The 13817-nt window shown below is 42.3% G+C and overlaps 1 protein-coding gene across 10 annotated transcripts in view; it reads left to right on the top strand.

Moving 5' to 3' along the window:
• The window catches only part of GCLC (glutamate-cysteine ligase catalytic subunit), a 59038-nt gene that overhangs the window by 17152 nt on the left and 28069 nt on the right, over positions 1-13817 (top strand). For 2 of the 10 annotated variants that reach the window (XM_042986574.1, XM_042986572.1), the window contains exons 1-2: positions 13258-13298; positions 13652-13763. The exons of the other annotated variants lie outside the window; for them this stretch is intronic. The gene's annotated coding sequence lies outside the window, so the exon portion shown is untranslated. Of the gene's footprint in view, positions 1-13257; positions 13299-13651; positions 13764-13817 lie in introns of those variants that run through there. 10 annotated transcript variants of the gene reach the window in all.

Below are 13817 nucleotides of genomic sequence, written 5' to 3'. Positions count from 1 at the left end.
GTGTATAGTTTCTAATTGTGTCTTTTAACAATTTGTTTCAGAATACTTTAAATTCCATACAACTTACAAAAATCAGGAAATGTGTACAAGAAATGGTAGAATTTATTTCCTTACCCTGTCACCTTTTGGGTTTTAGCATTCATCTAAGATAAAGTACTTCACTGGCTACTGACAAAGTAATCTAATTATATAGTCATAGATATTAGGTTTCTAGAAATTTGTTTTTAACGTCTTAGGTGAGCCTATTTGCGCCTCACAACTTTTTTTAATTTTAGAGTGAGTGCAAGCGAGGGAGAGTGGCGGAAAGAGATACAAAATCTTAAGCAGGCTCCATGCTCAGGGCAGAGCCTGATGCAGGGTTGGATCCCATGACCCTGAGATCGTGACCTGAGCCGAAATCAAGATCTGGATGGACACTCAACCAGCTGAGCCACCCAGGCGTCCCACAACTTTTCTATTAAAATCACGATGGTATTGCAAAAATGTTTTCCTCAGAAAAGCTGATACTTAAGTTTTATTTACTTATGGCAAAACACTAAAGGCTATATTTCCATGATGGATAATTTTTTTAATTTATTTAAATTCAAGTTAGTTAACATAGAGTGGAATAATGGTTTCAGGAGTAGAACCCAGTGATTCATCACTTATTTATAACACCCAGTGTTCATCCCAACAAGTGCCCTCCTAATGCCCATCACCCATTTAGCCCATCCCCCCAACCACCTCCCCTCCAGCAACCCTTAGTTTGTTCTCTGTATTTAGTCTCTTATGGTTTGCCTTCCTCTGTTCTTATCTTACTTTTCCTTCCTTCCCTATGTTCATCTATTTTTGTTTCTTAAATTCCACATATGAGTGCAATCATATGATATTTGTCTTTCTCTGACTAATCTATTTGGCTTAGTATAATACAGTGTAGTTCCACATGATGGATAATTTTTAAAAAAATTTTTTAATGTTCATTTTTGAGAGAGAGCGCAAGTAGGGGAGGGACAGAGAGAGAGGGAGGGAGACACAGAATCTGAAGCAAGCTCCAAGTTATGAGTTGTCAGCACAGAACCCAATGCAGGGCTGGAACCTACGAACCGCAGTATTATGACCTGAGCTGAAGTTAGATGCTTAACCGACTAAGCCACCCAGGCGCCCCTGGATAATTTTTAAATTAAGTATTTGTTGTGTACTTCCTATATATCAAGGGCTTCCTGTGTTAGGTCATGGGGTTGAAGAGAGAAATCAAAAGCTGCTTTTGAACTCGAGTGGAAGGTGGGTGAACAAGGGGGAGGGAGGAGAGGAGGATATCTAGAGATCCTGGGGGTCTTAGGGATGGCGAGTGAACCTTTTGGTGGAACTCAAAGGGAGAAGGAGAAAGGCAAGGAAAGGGCATGTGCAAATGTGAGATTATGGAGGTGCCTGAAGTTGAGAGAGTACTGCTGTAACACAGGACCAAAGCAGAGGAAAGGGAATGGCTAGAAGTTGAGGCTAGAAAGGTGGGTTGGGTTCAATCTGTTGAAGGTCCTTGCTAGTAGGCCATGTCAGGAGACCTAGTGTTGTAAGTCCAAGAATAGTACAAGGAAATGTCTTCTAGGTCCCTTTGGTCATAGTGTGACATAGGTTGGGAGGAATAACTGGAGACAAGGAGCCCACACTATGGAGGACATGTCATTGCTAGGAGACAGAAAAGAGTGTAGCCTAAGACTCAGGAGAGAAAGATTTTGTCTGTTAAGGGAGATACTTTAGAGAAGGAGTACAAGGACCTGGCATGTGAGCAGGTATGTCTCTCATCCTGGTTCCTAACTTAGATGACTAAGTGAATAAGATTCCCTGGAAGGATAGTTCCTCGGGGAACTGGTTTGGATATTCTGGTTTGGAACCCTTTAAGGGGCCTAGTACTCATTCAGTAGAAATACCAGGTAGACAGGAGAAAGCTGGAGCCACATCTGAGTTGCCCAGGGCGGGGGGGGGGGGGGGGGGGGGGGGGGGGGGAGACGCTCACCACAGGCCTAAAGATGGTGGTTAAAACCAAAGTGGAGAGCAAGATAGACCAGGGAGAGGAAACATTGGCAGCACCTCAGAACCCTGATGGATACACATTAAAAAAAAAATTTTTTTTAATGTTTATTTTTGAAAGAGACCGAGCATGAACGGGGAAGGGGCAGAGAGAGAGGGAGACACAGAATCTGAAGCAGGCTCCAGGCTCTGAGCTGTCAGCACAGAGCCCCACGTGGGGCTCCAAGTCACCGTGAGATCATGACCTGAGCTTAAGTCAGACACTTAACTGACAGAGCCACCCCAGCGCCCCATGATGGATACACATTTTAAGGGACAGGGATAAAGTGTGGGATCCTAAGAGGGAACGGTGTGAGGGGTAGTAAGACTGCTGTGTGCAGGAAGAGGGCTCGCAGGCTTTTGAGAGGTGTGGAAGGATAAGAACTGAAAGGAAGCCACTGGATTTGCTGGTTAGGCAGGAACTGGAGGCTTTGGCAACAGCCTATCTCAAACATATTGAGAACTTGGGGGAAAAAACAAAAATTGGTTTCTGGCCAAAATAATGGCACAAAGCCCATGGATATCTTCACAGTTCATAGGGTCCTTGAAATCTTGATTATAATTTTAGCAAGAAACAGAATTGAACTATTTCAGTTGAACTGGATGGCGTGTGAGTTTGGGTATCACTTAATACCATTGTGGCTATTAAGTTGTCTCTGGAGTAGTATATTTAGAATGATTGTAATGGAGTGAGTATATTAGAATGATGATCCTGAATCTCCACTTAAAGGTTGGTGTTCTCAGACATTGTTTAAGAAGTTGGGGAAACATGATTAAGTCTCAGACTTCTGGCCAAAAGAACTCATTTTAGATACATGTTGATAGGTATTCAGAAAACTTGGTTATCTGGATTGGTATATCCTTAGAGAGTGTATGTGGCTACAGTTGTACTTTGTTGGACACTCTTCTGAAAGTTTCCTTATGCTTAGGTTTTTTTTTGTGTCTGTCATGGTCAGAATTTGAGATATGGTAGTAGTTTCCAGAGTAAGATTACGAAAGAACACAAACCAGATGTTCCTAATTACGTAAATGTTCACACAGACCCACTGGTCTTGTCTCCCCCGAGGTCCTTTTTTTAGTCCATTGGATTTGGTTAGTGCCTTTTATTTTTTTTTAAACTGGATGTTGATTTAGCAGAGTTAAAACCCTTAGGCAAGAGACTTCCTGACCCTTTTCTTGGAAGCTAGTAAGAATCTAGGCTGTGACTGTGCCCCATTTGGATTACTTGCAGGGGTCATGGACTCGATACACAGGGCTTCACATATTTTAATGCTCTGGAGAGATCATAAAGATCTTAAAGTACCTGTAAAAGTTGACCGGCACTTGTCTGAAGTGTTTTCAAGAGTTAGTGACCTTCAATCCTTAGAAAGTTAGCATTTTTTATTTTTAAAAAAGTTTTTGTTTGAAAGGATATACTCTGAAAACTTTAAACCTCAGACAAACCTAAGGAGGTTATTTGGGAGTGCTTCCTTCATTTCCCGCTGGAAATGTTCACATATTTACATAAGTCAGGTATTTGGAAGTTACTTTTTTTTTTTTTTTTTAATGTTTTCTAGTGTTTATTTTTGAGAGAGAGACAGAGTGCAAGCTGAGGAGGGGCAGAGAGAGAGAGAGGGAAACACAGAATCTGAAGCAGGCTGCAGGCTCTGAGCTGTCAGCACAGACCCTGACATGGGGCTCGAACTCACAGAACTGCAAGATCATGACCTGAGCCAATGTCAGACACTTAAACGACTGAGCCACCCAGGCGCCCCGAAGGTACTTTTTTTTTTTTTTTAATCTTTCTTTATTTTTGGGAGAGAGAGAACCGTGTGAATGGGGGGAGGGGCAGAAAGGAGAGGAACAGAGGATCTGAAGCAGGCTCTGCACTGACAGCAGCAAGCCCAATGCAGGGCTTGAACCCACAAATCGTAAGATCATGACCTGACCCAAAGTCAGATGCTTATATGACTGAGCCACCCCGGTGCCCTAGAAGGTACCTTTTTATCTAACACACTTTCAGTAGTGCTGCCTGTGCTAAGGATGGTGGTCCTCTCTTCTTGGCCCCCAAGGCTGCCATTTCTGTATTAAGTTGTATCTAGGGGTCCTGCTCTGTGGGCTTTAGTACTCAAATACAGAGAGGACTAGGAAGTAAACAAAAGGCTTCTAAGTACAAAGTTTATGCATTTTACTCCTAGAAGTGTCTTAAGCCTTTACCCAGAGAGCACTCACTTTATACACAGTTGCTGCAAGCTTGGCATCTGGTTTCTTAGTTTACGATGAGCTACATACAAATCAATTGAGGCAGAAGCAAGAGAAAGCAATTCAGAGAGCAGCTGTGAAAAGCATATCTAGACACGGCAGCCCGGTGTTCCTCTAAGGATCTTCCTCTGCTGTAATTCTAGTTAGAGAAATAAAATAGCTAATGAATTCCAAAGCCTTAATAAAAAGTGACAGTGTGTTTAGGATCTTCCTATTGTGATGGCAGAAGAGGTTGTAATCACTTTTAGAAAGATAATATACATAAAAATGTTTAAGAGATCATGTGCTTGAAAGGAGTAAGCTTTGGGAAACAAGACAATGCATTTGAATAAAATTAGCTTCCTGGCAACACCGTGTAAGTAATGTATTTGCACCAGTGAAAGAACAATGGATGGTCATATACTAAGAGTTTCTAGAAAAATTTAGTAGAAATACAGATTTCCCCCCACTCTCCGAGAGGGCATCCCTCTGAAATCTTTTCTAACCCAAAATCGTGTAAAGTGAAGAAGCAATTACCGTTATTTATATGGAAGAATTTTTTAGCATTCCCAGACCCCCAAATAACCTCTTTTAGACTTTTTTGATACCTTAGGACGTATCTTGCTAATGGGTGGCCAGAGTAAATCGAGATCAAGCCCAGATGCTCACTGACCCAGTTCAGAGCTATGGTGACTAGAGGCTGACACGCTGGGTGTGGCTCCCAGGGAAGGGGCCTGGCGGGGCCCTCTAGCTGCTCCAGGTGCTCTCTGGTATAAGGGCTCGCTGCGGGGATGTTGTTTTCACCTTTTTTTTTTTTTTTTTAAATTATTTTGAGAGAGAAGGAGAGCATGAGCGGGGGAGGGGCAGAGAGAGAATCCCAAGCAGATCCCACAGTATCAGTGCAGAGCTGTGAGATCTTGACCTGAGCCGAAATCAAGAGTCAGATGCTTACCCGACTGAGCCACCCAGGTGACCCTTTGCCTTTTTGTAAAGGCAGAAAATCTCCTTCAGATTTCTTTCAATTAGCAAAAACAGGTACAGTTACCCCTCACTTTCTGGAACTTTGCATGACTTTGCGTTATAAGAGAAACTTTGCGTTTCTCTTATAAAAGACGTATATTAGATAAGTATGTGTTTCACTAAATGAAAGAAATCTAAAGAGAATTCTTGCTGCTATGAAAACAAAGTTACCATACTGAGGTAGGTCTTTTGTAACAGTGAGTGGCCTACCACGAATTTTTGGAAAACTGGAAACGCTCCTCGCCTTACACCATTTCTGCTTATGAAAGTTTTTATAGGAACACTTCACTTCCAGATAGATAGTGGGGAAACCCCTGCTGATGTAGCTCTTTCCTATCAACAAAGTAGCTTGGTTCAAATATTTGAAAAGCAGTGGATACCTTTACTCGTTTAGAGCTGGAAAGGACTTTTTTTTTCCCTCCTATTTTTCCAGATGGTGAAACTAAGGCTCAGAGACTAAAACACATTCCCAATGCCCATAATTGTAATATTTGTAAGAAAAGAGGGAAAATTAAGGCTGTTCTGAGCAGGTTGGTGCCTCTTGGGGGTGGGGACAAGAAGGAGGTTGTGGTAGCGGGTGGTCAGCAAAGATTTCTCCGAAAAGGTGGCATTGAGACAGAAGCTAGCTGTTTGAAGGGCTGAGGTAAAATCTTTCTAAGCAGAGAGAATAGAAGGGCTGTCAAGGTCCTGACTTGGTTTTTGGAGAAAGAAGTGTGGCCAGTGTGGCCACAACACAATGGGGAGGAGGGAGGTGGGAAATAAAGGAGGCAGAGGTTGGAAGACTAGCCTTAATGTTCCTGGTGAGGGGTGTTGGGTCGTTTAGCCCAGTGGGAGCCACTTGAAAGTTTCAAGGAAGGGAATGACTGGATCTGCTTGGTGCAGGAACCCAGGACTGCCTGATTGCAGAATTAGGCCCCGTTCTACACTAGGAGCTTTCACTTTTGACTGAGACCAATAGTACTGGAAACAAATGCCAAATGAAACAAAACGTTGGTGAAATGGTATTTCCATTCCCATGAGTGACACATTCTGGTATTTTATTCTTGATTTGGAAAAAAAAAAAAAAAAAAGCTTTTTATTTTGAGAGAGCATGAGCAGGGGAGGGGCAGACAGAAGGTGGGGAGAGAATCCCAAGCAGGCTGCACACTGTCCTTGCAGAGCCTGACGTGGGGCTCAATTTCACGAACCGTGAGATCATGACCTGAGCCAAGACCAAGAGTCGGATGCTTAATGGACTGAGCCCCCCAGTACCCCTCAATTTCAAAATTTTTATGTGATGTTGATTACTGCCTACTTTGGCTCATTACAGGCTTGTAACTAGCATTTGAAAAACCCTTCTAAGACTCCTATTCTGCCTTAATAAATATACCTCTGCCCAAGAGGTAGAAAACAATGGCCAGTAGCATCTGAGTGGTGCTGTATACTTCTGGTTTAGGCACTTTTGCATGCAGGTGTTTTGTTTTGTTTTTGTTTTTGTTTTTAAGTTTCTTTGAGAGAGCATGAGAGAGTGCAAGCAAGGGAGGGACAGAGAGACTCCCAAGCACATTTTGAGCTGCCAGCCACAGCCTGATTTGGGGCTTGATCTCACAAACCATGAGATCATGTCCTGAGCTGAGATCAAGTCAGATACTTAACTGACTGAGCCACCCAGGCACCCCACATGCAGTTTTTATATGTAATCCTTCCCAGAAACTGATGGACACCGAAACATGAACTCCTAGCTCCCAAATGAGCAGGAGGAAAAGCTCTCTGTAACAGTTTTCATGGGCTCCAACACAAGATGAGATTTAAGGTGGACAGAAAAAGAAGAAAAAAATAAAGGTAGGGATGGTGGTGATGAAGGAAGTAGGCTCTTGTTTCTGAGTAAAAATACAAATGTCTTAGAGTCACAGATGTTTAAGTATTTTTCGTTACCAGATGGCCAGTGATTCCCTTCTAGAAGTGAAATGCCAACATTCTTTCAAAACTGTAATATTGAATATGCTTGGTAAATTTCTCGGTCTGCAGGATGAATGCTAGCAGGTTTAGTAACATGACTGCAGCCTTCCCAGCTAATCTTCTGCTGGCAACGGAGCCCGGTGAAAAGGCAGATGCGGATGAGCCCTTTATATGAAACCCAGGCTGATCTCAGTTGTTAGTTATGCAGCCTGCGTCAACCTCAGCCCAGGCCAGCAGGTATTGGGCCAAAATCAGGACCTTTGACTTACTCTTTAACAGGAATTTCAAATATGGCAGGAAAGGAGTTTATATTAACAAGGGTCTCCATCTTCCAAATCTGATCTTAAGGAGGTTAGCATTGCTCTCTTGGAGGGATCTGCCCAAACATCCAGGTGTCATTCCTGAGGTGGAGCCCTGATGCTGCCTTTATGAGATGTGATTATGAAAGAGCATCTGTGCTCAGATTCTTGTGATGGTGGAATATGGTGTTGAATCCATGCTCTCCCCAGCCCCCCATGACCCTGGCTCTGGGGGCCTAGATGGGCCTGAGCACAGCGGTCACTTGGGAGGTAGAATGTATCTGCTTTACAGTTGGCTGTCACTCAGTCTCTTTAGAAAGCACTTTTTTTTTTTTTTTTTTAACCCCTTTGGTGGGTTAGTCTACCACTGGTTCCTAAAAACTAAAACTCCAAATTTCTTCTATTTTTTTTTTTTTTTTGGCAGTCCTTGAATTTAAGCCCACTGAATTTATAAACACACCTTGAAAGATTATACTTGTTTTCTTAAATTTTTTTTTTAATGTTTTTATTTTTGCTACAGAGCGAGACCGAGCATGAGCAGGGGAGGGGCAGAGAGAGAGGGAAACACAGAATCGGAAGCAGGCTCCAGGCTCTGAGCTGTCAGCACAGAGCCCGATGCGGGGCTCGAACCCACAGACTGCGAGATCATGACCTGAGCTGAAGTCGGACGCTTAACCGACTGAGCCACCCAGGCGCCCCTATACTTGTCTTCTTGATTGTCCAGTTCTAGGAGTGCATCAGGCAGAGCTGGGCACCACCATGGAGGGTGCATGTTCTCTTCAGCAACAGGCATGACCCTTGCTAAAGCCCTAAGCTTCCCCACACGTGGTAGGAGCCACCTCAGAGGTTCTTGACACACACCTCCCCATACTGAGCACTACGCAATAGTTGATCAAAAGCAGCCTTTATCTGGATGGGGACCAGGATACCTTTTTTCTTGTCAGCCCTGTGGTGACATATTCCTCTGGCAGAGGAGCCCTGACCCCTGCAGACAGCCTGGCCCATGTCAACCCAGTTTTCACTCCTGGCCCATCCCTGACCTGGCCTACCCTCCCCTCCCAGCCACCCCATCTGGGACTCCACACTCACCCAATTTTCTGGCTCAGCACCTGGCTCCAGCTGCCTGGGGCTGCACACAGGTCAACTGCCCGTGTCACGCCTGAGCACACACAGGAAGGTGTAGTGGTCAGTTGCACCTACCTCCCCAACCCCGAGCCCTGCAAAGTTCACCCCTCTCCCACATCTGTCCATGCCCAGCTCCTTTCAAGCGCCTGTCCCTCTTCCTACCTGTCCCCTGCCCCACAGACTCTCCACGTCAGCCCACCTACCACAGGAAGCTCCACAGACATGGCCCAGTTGTCCATTCCCTTTGCCCACCCCATCCCCCGTGACTCGCCCGCCAGGTGGGCCTGCCATATTCCTCTGGCAGAGGAATATGTTTGCAGGAAAGAGCCAAGGAATTGACTTGTCCTTAAAACTCAGAAGCTACAGATCTAAGAGATGTTTTGAGGTAAATAAAAACTATACTTACAGTATTGTTTTTTGAGGAGCAATGGTCTGCGGTTTAGGTTTAGGGTTTGTTTTTGTGGGTGGTTTTTTTTTTCTTTTTTTCTTTTTTTTTTTTTTTTGGTTGAGTGCCTGTGTAAAATTGGTGGCCATGGGAAACATGACCTTTGGTAACTTTACTTGATGAATTACTTTTTGTGAGGTTAATTTGTGTGAGAAGACTGGCTGGGTTCTGCTAGGTTTGATTCAGAAAGAAGGTAGGAATGCCTTAATGTGGTCTTTATAACCATCAGAAAATTAAAACTGAAATATGCTTGAAGTGTAGTGGTATGGTTAAAAAAAAAATCTGACAAACATAAATTCAGAGGCCCAGAAAATAAATGTCTCCTGCTGTTAATAGAGCATGACAGAGCAGATGTACTTTTAGGGATTTCCTATGTAGTGAGTTAATAGGCCCGTGTACAATTCCAGGACTGTGGTTTCTTTTAGGTTTTAGTCCAGTGAGGTTCAATGTTACTCTCTGTAGTAATAGAAATATTTGCTCTATTCAGTAGGGTAGCCAGTAGCCCTATGTGGCCAGTGGGACTTGGGAACTGAATTTTTAACTTTATTTTAAATCTAAATTGGAATAGCTACATATGCTTACTATGTACTATAATGGACAGTGTGAATTTGTTTTTCTTTTAGTGAAAGGTGTCATTCTCTCTCATAATCTTCCCAACAGCTCCCATTTAGTCTCTTTTAAAGTCTTAAATTTCTTCACTTAGACTTCATATTACTAATCTTGGCATGTGAAGAATTTTTCTCTGTGTGGGCCAAGATAATGATTCAAGGAAGTTACTTCACCTAATCATACAGGAAATTCACAGATGTTATGCATTGTTAAGATTGAGATTAACATGTTATAAATAAAAAGCAACCTACTCTGTCAGCTTAAGTTCTAATCTAGGATGGCAACAGAAGACCAGGTCAGGGCAAGGCCACATTTATTTTGGTTTCTAAAAGTGTAAAGTTCCCTAGAGTACACCCTGTGTAATTCTGTGGTATGAAATGACATTTCACAGTAGGAGAGAAAGTCAAAATACATCAAATATTATAAGAAATTGACATAACTGTAGACTAAACTACTAAAACATTTCTTTAGGGAACATAGGGCAGTTTAACATATCAACAGTTTAGAACATCACCATATACATGAATCTATAAAAGCACATGTATTCCAGTTTCTACTTCCTAGTTACTGGTCCCCCCAAATGCTCAGACATTACCACATAAAACACTGGTTTTGATATTTGTAATGTTAGATGTGTCTAACCTGGGAGTCCACCTTAAAACCAGATTCTGAGTCATACCAATTTCATTACATTCATGTAAGAATTTCTTATGTAAGTTTATTCACTATCTTAAGCACAGCTATTCTTTTGGTCTTATCATTCGGCTCTTCCCCATTTAAGTACTGGGGTTGAAAAAAAAAGCATCACTGTGGCTGACACCTCTTGGGGTGCTCTAAGTTTAGGTATTATGCTGGTACCCATCATATGGAAATGGATGCCATCCAACTGAATGGTTGAGAGTGCTCAAAAATATTGGTCCTTTTATTTTGCCATGTGAGAAAACTGCCTTCTGGATAGAAGGCATGGCCGCTAGCTTTAAAATAGTTTATAATCTAGAGAAGGACTGTCATGGCATGATCTCTTTGGGGAGGGCCCACTTTATCTGCATCTCTGACCAGCCAGAGAGGCGATGATGCTGCAGTCAGAAAGGTGGTTGGGGAAAGCATGGGAATCCTGTGGGAAGTTATTGAGACATCAATAGACCCTCCCCTTTGGCCAGTCCCTTTCCTCCAGGAAGCCTTCTGAACTAGACTGGATCAGCTCCTCCTATTACACATGCACAGCTCCGTTTGGTTATCTCCAGTGCTCACCCAGACCCTTCTGTGTTATTGGCTGTGGCTCTAGCAGCAACGGAGGAAGCTTGAGAAAAAGGAGCCACGCCTGCCTGACTCTTCACAGTATTGTCAGCACCTACCCAACACTGGGCCTTGTTGAGCGGGTGAAAGGACAAAGGGGGGCGGGGAGGGTGGAGCAGCAAGACCATGGGTTTTGGCACTGATTGGTCATCAACTCTAACTGGGGCCTTAACCCTCAAAGTGGCTGTGGGCTTGTTTTGGAGTTAGTGTAAGGAGAAAACTGCGTCTCAGAAGCAGGTTATTCTAGCAAGAGTCAAGACTACTGCTTGGGCCATTGGAAGAGAGCCAACAGTGGAGTTGAGGACCTGGCCCTGAATTTTGAATTTCAAGAGGATGGCTGGAGACAAAAGAATTTCTTAGAGTATCATCTCTCTAAATAGGGAACTGCCTGTAACTGCTTCTGAGCCTTATAGAACTAGATTGCTTTCCTAATTAAGTACTGTTTTTACTTCCAGGGAGTAGAAATTTTAAAATTCGTGTTTTATAAAATGTCTAGCTTTTTCTCAAATTCCAAGCTCTCTGAAACACTTACCTTCATGGTAGAGTATCAAAAGTTTTTTTTACAAAGGAGATTTAATTTAAACTAGTGGTAAATGTCATTTAAAGACCACATAAATCCTACAAAACTTGAATATATTTATATTAACAGTTACTATTGTTATCTTGAACTCTGATGCCATGATCGCTTAACGGTCGACTATATATTCAGCATTGTCCTGAGAACTTACATCACCCTCAATTAAGATTCTTTACTTTTCTTGGCCTAATTTCAGATGAACATAAAGCACCTCGTGCTTGTGCAAACCTGCACTGAATAACTAGTGGATTATTGTATTCAGGTCATTCCTAGCAACACTATATAACACATAAACTACACAATAGTCTTTTGAATGTGCCTTTGTCTTTGATTCAACAGCTCAGAGATATTAGTGGTTTTTATTCTAGTGGGATAAAATTTAGCCTTTTTCACAATGAAATTAAAAAATTTTTAATGTATAGAAAAAGTGCACATTTTAAAATAAGCATCTTACATACTGGTTGGTTATTTTTATTGTGTCTCTTCTCACCCCATTTAAAAAGATAACTAATGGGTACCAAGTAGCAGTGTCCCTAAGTTACATTTAGGGAGTTGTAATCTGTGTACTGAGAATAGAGCCCAATGGCTGTTTTTGCTACTTCCAAATATGTTGATTACACAAATTTGAATTAGTTACTCTGCAGTCCACTTAAAATATCTTGGAATTGTGTATGTATGCAGTGTACATAGATGTTGCTGTAACTCTGAATACACAGCCTAGATGCTACTCAAAGTTAGGAAGTTGGTACAGTTTAATCCTTGGAATCTGTTGTATTCAGAAGCGCTTCTGTATCCTGTTTTGTTATTTTCTCTTTGATTTTGTCTTTTACTCTCATTCTTTGTTTGCAGAAAGGATTTAAGATGGGGACAAAGTCCAGATAATAATAAAGTCACTGTGGCTTTAGGTATTTTACATTGGGAAAGCATTGCCTTACTGTTTGACTTTATTATCACTGAACAGCTAGCTCACTGAACCAAACTCCATTTTGGCTCTAGTTTGGCTGTTAGGAGAGACTGAGTTAATTATTTGACTGCTTGTGTGATCTAGAATTACAAATAAACTTAAGTGTATTGAGGTGGGTCGAGGAAGATTTTAACGTTTATTTATTTTTGAGACAGAAAGAGACAGAGCATGAACAGGGGAGGAACAGAGAGAGAGGGAGACACAAAATCTGAAACAGGCTCCAGGCTCTGAGCTGTCAGCACAGAGCCCGATGTGGGGCTCGAACTCACGGACTGTGAGATCATGACCTGAGCCGAAGTCGGACGCTTAACCGACCAAGCCACCCAGGCGCCCCTCGAGGAAGATTTTAAAAAAGATAAAACTAGGAGCTGAAGGAACCATTCTGAGCACTGACGCAGGAAAATCAAAGCCACTATACGGGGTGATTGCTTCAGAACACCCTAAATTTGAGTTTGAAAAACATTTAGAAAATTCTTCAGGCTTCTAACTGATCTTTGATTTTTATCCAAAAGTATGTTTGTTTGTTTTTTCTCATTTGGTAAATGTTCTTTTTTTTTTTTTTTTTTTTTTTTTATGTTTATTTTTGAGAGACAGACAGAGCGAGCGAGCTGGGGAGGGGCAGAGAGAGAGAGGGAAACACAGAATCTGAAGCAGGTTCCGAGCTGTCAGCACAGAGCCGGACAGGGAGCTTGAACTGTGAGATCATGACCTGAGCTGAAGTCGGATGCTTAATTGACTGAGCCACCCAGGCGCCCCCATTTGGTAAATATTCTGATGTGTTTGTTTCATTCACTTAATGAGATCATGGATGATTATTTTTTTAATTAAGGAGCATTTCTTTTGTAAGCATTTTAAATGTCATCCATTTGGCTGATATTTAAAACTCAGACCAAGTTTGAGCTTTTTGCTCTTCAGTGTCATTCCCATGCTTTAAACTTAGGGCCTCAGAGTGATTTTGAAAACTAAGGATTTCAATTATTTCAAACCTAGGAAACCAACCAGAGTTTATTCTACTTTAGCTTGTATCATAGATACAAAAGTTTTTACTCACTTTGGTAATAGATAAATGATGGGAACCCAGTAAGCTAGGAAGTATCTCTTCATCTGTCCCACAGGAAACATTTTATCTGGTTAAGAAGATAACCCAGATAGCAGATGATGCCTTGCAGACGTGTTGCAGCCAGTGATCAAAGGAGGAAGTACTGAAGTAGGAAGACTCCTGAGAGAGTTAGTAAGGCATTATAGAGCCAGAAGCTCTGTCCTGGGCCTAAGAGATTGGCT

The sequence above is a fragment of the Panthera tigris genome, chromosome B2 (assembly GCF_018350195.1).
Source record: "Panthera tigris isolate Pti1 chromosome B2, P.tigris_Pti1_mat1.1, whole genome shotgun sequence".
NCBI classification, from domain to species: domain Eukaryota; kingdom Metazoa; phylum Chordata; class Mammalia; order Carnivora; family Felidae; genus Panthera; species Panthera tigris.
The sequence above is the reverse complement of the archived record's forward strand: the minus strand, read 5'-3'. Positions and strand labels throughout refer to the sequence as shown.